Source organism: Lonchura striata, chromosome 3 (genome assembly GCF_050655825.1).
Source record: "Lonchura striata isolate lonStrDom1 chromosome 3, ASM5065582v1, whole genome shotgun sequence".
Classification (NCBI taxonomy): domain Eukaryota; kingdom Metazoa; phylum Chordata; class Aves; order Passeriformes; family Estrildidae; genus Lonchura; species Lonchura striata.
In genome coordinates this window covers 112,528,660-112,535,000 of record NC_140705.1, presented here as the reverse complement: position 1 = coordinate 112,535,000, position 6,341 = coordinate 112,528,660, and the positions used below count along the sequence as shown (strand labels likewise).

General features: G+C 38.3%; 1 protein-coding gene across 1 annotated transcript in view; it reads right to left on the bottom strand.

Annotated features, from left to right (window-relative positions):
- Positions 1-6,341, bottom strand: part of LOC146768063 (uncharacterized) — a 518,279-nt gene that overhangs the window by 70,728 nt on the left and 441,210 nt on the right. Inside the window, exon 5 of the transcript XR_014954527.1 lies at positions 914-6,341. This exon is cut by the window's right edge and continues 27,825 nt beyond it. The gene's annotated coding sequence lies outside the window, so the exon portion shown is untranslated. The remainder of the gene's footprint in view (positions 1-913) is intronic.

Here is a 6,341-nt window from a genome sequence, read left to right as displayed (position 1 = left end):
ATTTGTAATCCACAACACTCACAGAGATTTCCATTTCCCCTTTCACTTCAGTAAAGACAGGTACCTGCCAGAGGTTCTCCAAAAACTGATTAAAATGGCCTTGTAAGGAGGCCTCCAACATAAAATCAGATTACAGGAGATAGAAATATATTCCTCTCTAACAGGAGAGAGAATTACACCAAGGAATTCCCATGGAAATGCTGAAGGTGCTATTCCACGTTTCCTGCAAAAACGACTGGACTTGGCAGGACCAACACAAACTCAGTTGAGTTGAGTTAACCTCAGTTTAAAATAGACCCCCAAACGTCAATGGACAGAGGCACAGACCTCCAGTGAGGTTTTGGATGTGTGTGTGCATGCACTGTGTGACAATACAGCAAAAGACAGAGTGATTCTGTGTTTCTTCTGTCCCCAAATCAAATTTCAACAGAAGATCAAGTTCTTCAGTGTAGGCAGGGACCACCTAAAACACTCCCTAGGGACTGACAAATTTCTCCTTGTCCACTGGGAAAGCCTCAGCCCAGTAAACACTGCCTATTCTGCCCAGGCCATGCCTCAGCAGGGTGGGAAATATTCTTCGCCCTCTTCTTTCCCCAGTGCATTGTACAAGGCAGACCAGAATTTTATCCTTGCACTGTAAACTATAATACCTGGTTTAAAATTATATTACAAGACATTAATACAAACGGAGGGTTTGGGAGGATTTTATAACCCACAAGAGATGACACTCATAGGTTATGATGTCATTCAAACCACTTGATAATATACTGTACCAGCTTGCACTATTCCAAAAGCAGCTATTAAACTAAATATAGATGAGGAACATGTTGCTACAACAACACAGAATATCATGAACAGCAGAATGCAGAAATATATGGCTGTAAAACTCATTTTTATTTTTTTGTTTAGTCACCTTTTTTCACGTGGGATAAAAACAACTGCTTCACTCCTCTGAAGTTTCTCACACTGTGGGTTGAATTTAAAATCATCTTAAAAAGGAAAAATAAAAGGTCAATTAAACATTGAAGTAATCCTAGGAAAAAAATTGATGTATGTATACTACAGCATTTCTAGACAGAAGTAAATCAGTTGTGGCCATTTAAGGTAATTCAGTTGCATTACTTTTTCTTTCTTATGAAACTTGAAAGCAATGAAAAGAGAAAATGTAAATACTAGTTCTTACACTTTTGTAAGTCACTGTTATCAAACCAGAGTGCTTTAATTATATTTTGAGACTAGGGTATGGGCTGGGTGACAAGATTTACTGGAGGTCAATGTGAGCAATAATCATTTATCTTCCCAATGAAAAATAATACCATCAACGGCAGTTGTTAAGAACTATTACAATTGCTGAATTTAAATGCTCCTGTAGGATAATTAATGAGAGATGTTTCATTATTCTGGTTTGAGGTAAAGATATAAAAATTTGCCAGAGTTATGATGATGATGATGATTTTGATAATTTCTTAATGTTATTTATTTTTGAAACTACCCTGTTTTCAGTCCTGTATGACAAAGGCGTAAATACTCAGATACTATTCTCCTAAAGGGTGTAATGTTTTGGGGAAACAGCCCAAGAAAGAGTTTACATGTTGCCCTGATTCTTAAGATTTTCTAAAACCTTCTGAGTTTACATTCTGTTAGAAAACTTTTCCACACATTTTCTATAAACAACATATTGTTTTGCATTCCTTCGTAGGGGTGAAGGAAATTGATGTATTGATGGTTTGTCCAATGTCTTTGGAGAGGTGGCCCATTCACTCTCTAATCCACTGTCACCTTTGGGAAAATATAAAAGTTGGAGTCAGAAAATAAACCTTCTTCTTTTTTACCTTGCCATCGCAGTGGCTCGTGTTGTGCTTTCTCGTGTCCTATAGCGACATTTACAAGAAAGGGAAACAAAACAACACAAAGCAAGGTATTAGAAGGAAGGGTTTCTACCAAACAGAAGATGATTTCACTGGAGTGGGATGTAGAGGGTGAGCAAAATGGGCAACCCTTCAGAGCTGGATACAAAGCCCACGGTTTGAGTCAGGAGGGTGAGTCCCACCTCCAAGAGCTTTCCAGCAGGCACCAACCATTTCCAACCCAGCCCAGCTCCTTCTCAGCCATGAGCCACACAGGGGGTGTCAACACCAGCATTTGACCCAGAGTCTCAGACAAGCCTGAGAAAGAAGATCATGGAGTATTTAACTCTTCCCTAAATCACCAGTTTGGTTTCTTGGATTTAGTGTGGAACACAACAAAATCTGCCTTCTCAGTTGAATGTGGCAGCCTGACATGGACTGGCCAAAGCAGGGCACTGCAATGTATGTTTTTAACAGTTCAGCTGAATTTTCCTTCTTATAATTAAACTTTTGAACATTTTAACATGAATTTAATAATTTTTTTTTCTCATGCGCTTCTGTTTAAAGTCCAGCTTACAATAAATATTTGTAAGTATTTATAAATAAAATATTAATTGCTTAAAATGACCTTTTAATAGGGTACTACATGTCCAAGAAATTCTGGACTACATGATGTGATCTCAGTTTAGGATTCATGAACTCAGAGGCAGTAACAGCAAGCAGTGAGAGTGCTGTAAATAATCCCTATGTTAAGAACCTTCTATATGAATTGAGTAAAAGAATTAAGTAAAGAGGCTGCACCAAGAGACAGTGTTCCCCTCTCAGTGAGGCTACAGAAATGAGTGATGACAGTGATATGGGGGGAGAACTGTACCTAGAAATTCCTGTGGCTGGTACAATTAGAAGTTGAGGCTCTGGTGACAAGGAGAAGAGAAAGCAAACATTTAAAACAAGAGATTAGCTAACACCTTTTGTTTTCTGTGCTGGACAGTGTGCTAACCTCTTTTGGGAGAAACAGAATAGTTTAGGAATAAGAGTCTGAATAGAAGAGGCTCAGCAGCTTATTGCTGGCATCCCATCAAGTCTAAGCTATATTTTGTCATGCCACGGAGTGGCAGACATGTCCCAACCCCAAAGCAGCAGCACAGTTTGAGCAAGGACTGAATAAAACACTTGATTCACTTCTTCAGAGGAAAAGGAAGCTGCAAACATTATTACTGCTTTGCTTAAATGTGGATATCATCAGCAGTGTTCTTCAAAAGCTGACCCATCATTTGGCTAAATCTGCTTTCTGTGTCATGAGAGCAGACAGTATTTCAAAACTAGTTATTAATTGAACCCTGTAAAATACACCTCTTTATCTAGGTAAAATCTTCATGTGCAGACAAGCACCCCATATCTCAATACCTCTAGTTTTCATCAACAAAATATTCTAAAGGCCCTCACCTTACCAGTTCACCTCTGGGTTGCTTAAATGAACTAACCCTATGTACACTGTCTGCCAAAAAGAAACCAAAACCACATTTTCATTTCTTTTGTTCCATCTTAGTTGCAAGTGTTCAGCACAGAGCACTGAAAGAATTATGGCCATACAATTCCCATGACAGCTGGAGGAAAGCATCGTGTTTGGATACAAATGAAAAGTGTGGTAAGGTCCACAACACACCCTCAAAGGTGCCAGTGTCAATTTACCTCTGAACCTCTCCAATAGCTTCCAGCAGGACATGGAAAAAGTACCATATTTAATCTACTTAAAGCTAGACTGGACAAAGCATTGGAGAATACACTGCAGAAGGAAAGAGATCTGTGCTGGCAAGGACAGTGATGAGATGATCCAATGCAAAAGAACTTTTCTGTCTCTGATTTTTATGCTTCTCTGATAGACATGCACAAATAACATGTCACAGGAGCAACTGTGAACATTTTGGATTTGTGATGAAGTTAATTGCATAGAATGGGTACAGAGAAACTGAAGTAAAGGCAAAACAATTCAAACAAATTATTTTACTGCTCCTATTTGAGAATTGTGACTGGCATTTCTGGAAAAAATTCTTCTTCTTCTTGAATTATAATGCCTTTACATATGGCATTTTTGGTGGGATAAATAGGAAAGAACCACACAGAGATCCCAACATTTGGGGTCATTATTTGGGGCCAGTTGGGCAGCAAAAACACAATCCATCACCATGACCCTTTTGCCTTTAATAAACACCCAGAGGGCAGCTCAGGGGGCTGCTCAGGGATGTGAGTCCTGGAGGCAGTGCAGTGACTCACATCTTTCCAAGCTGGACACAGCTCTAAGTAGTTTGTTGAACTGTCAGCTGTGTATGCAGGTATGGGATCTGTCAAAGCAAATGCTGAAGTTTATGAGATGATTTTGAGAATGTGACCTTTCAGTCTACTTTGCTCCACAGTGGAAGCCAGCCTTTGGCTTTGGTGGGCCTTATACCTGACCTGCATATGGCCTGACAGCACTGAAATTTATGCTAAACATTTCTTAAAGTCTGCTGTGTTTCTGGAAGGAGTGGTGGTGTACACAAGATGGAAATAAGCTTTTGGGGTAGCTAGGTCAGTCAAATGCCACTTACTGAGTAATAATACTTTGCACCACATATTGCTGCCTCACATAACTGCTATTAGTGACAAGAAACCACATCGTTACGTGTGGTCATCTGCAAACCTCAACTAAAATCTCCAGGAGGAGGAAGCTGCTGCTCAAAGAAGTATCAATGAACACCCACTAAATAATTTCACTCCTTTAATATATATCACATCTGCTGTCTGCTGTCAAAAATTCTAATTTCTTTACAGAATGCAAAAAGGGGTTTGGTTAGTGGCATGTGTTCATTGAAAGGATGCAATTAGCACACAACTGGTGTATGTTCAGAGATACTCACATGTGATTGAAGTATCCACCATCTCCTCCTCCTGTACCATGAATGCAAGTACAATAAACCACCTCCCACAATTAAAAGGGATAGATTGAAAAGACAGGGTTAAACTAAGACAAAAATGGAAAAGCCTGTTAAGGAATCCTTCACAATTCCTTTGTGAAGTAAAAGATTATTGGAATTTCCGGAAATGTTGGTGAACTTTTTTAAAATCAAAATAATAACTGACACAAAGACAAAAAAATGGGAGCTCAAATTTTGTCCCTTCCTGAGTCTTCATTTTTCTTACGTACAAAATTTATCTTAAAGATGATTCAGCCTATACAGAAAAAGTATTTTTAAAATCCACTAGTTATAACCCTTAATTACTTGATGCCATATAATGTTATTTTAATGTCATGATAACTTTGTCAAGTTTTAGAGGATACACTTCAAGGACCAACCTGTTTAGAAATTTCAAACAGAAATTTCCTTAGCTACTTCCACTTGATATATATTGTCTTTATGATCCTTCCCCTGAAACCCTGACTAGCTAAAGCAAACTCACTCTGACAGAAGGATTTTTGAAGCTGTTATTTTAATCTTAAGGTTTACATAGCTGTCAGAGGGATGGTACGTTCATAGCCTTTACTATTGTTCACAGGGTCTTTTTTCCAAAGTCTACACACAGGTCTCAAGGGTTCTTGCTCCTCAAGGCAAATTACCTCTGAGTGTTTCGGCTCACCTCCAGCTCCCTATTTTTTTACTTTTCATATGCCTCTTCCTTTGTGTTTTTTCTTCCTCTCTTTTCCCTATTTTCAACTCCTGACCAGGACCCTTAAAGAAAAGAAGAAAGACTCTTAGATACCGTGGTGATGGGTGACCTTATAAAAACACAGATAAAGAGACAGGGAGGTTGTTATGTTCCCTTCACACCGTTTGACTGTGCTACAGTTGGATGAAAACATTTGTTCTACAAATAAAAGAAAACCTTTCAAACATTACTTTTGCCTCAGTCTTGCTCCCAGTCATGCAGCTGAGGACAGGAGCTGTGTCCTCATGGACAATTCACCTAGCCAAGAGCTGAGGACAAACTCATTAATGACACCAATACAGCTAATTGATTGATTCTTCCATGCAATAGGTGATGCAGTGCAGATTAGGAGCTTTGGCCTAGGTAAATTATTGGGGGTTTCTATACTACAACTCCATTCTTTACTCTTTCCAGACCTTGAACATAGACTTTTCCTATTGTCATTACAATTCAAAGTATTTTTAATTCTTTAGTTGGAGCTGTTTTGGGACAGCAAGAAGAAGAGTTTTCAGAAAACAACAGAAAACCAGCAAGAATTTGTTTAAAAGAAGAAAAACGCATTTAAGTTTTATGTTATGCTTAAAATACATTTAAAAGTTCATCATTTTAAACCATGTTAAGCCAAGACATTTAAATTGGATATTGATTGTAATGATACCAGTATCTTCTGATTTGAGGCTCTATTGTAGCACAAAGGCCTCAAAGATTATATAACAACCTATGGGTCCTTCCTCTCAATTCTCTCAAGATGCCTTTAAAAATCTTGCATGTATAAATAACTTTTATTCAAATGAAGATGATTTTTAGCAT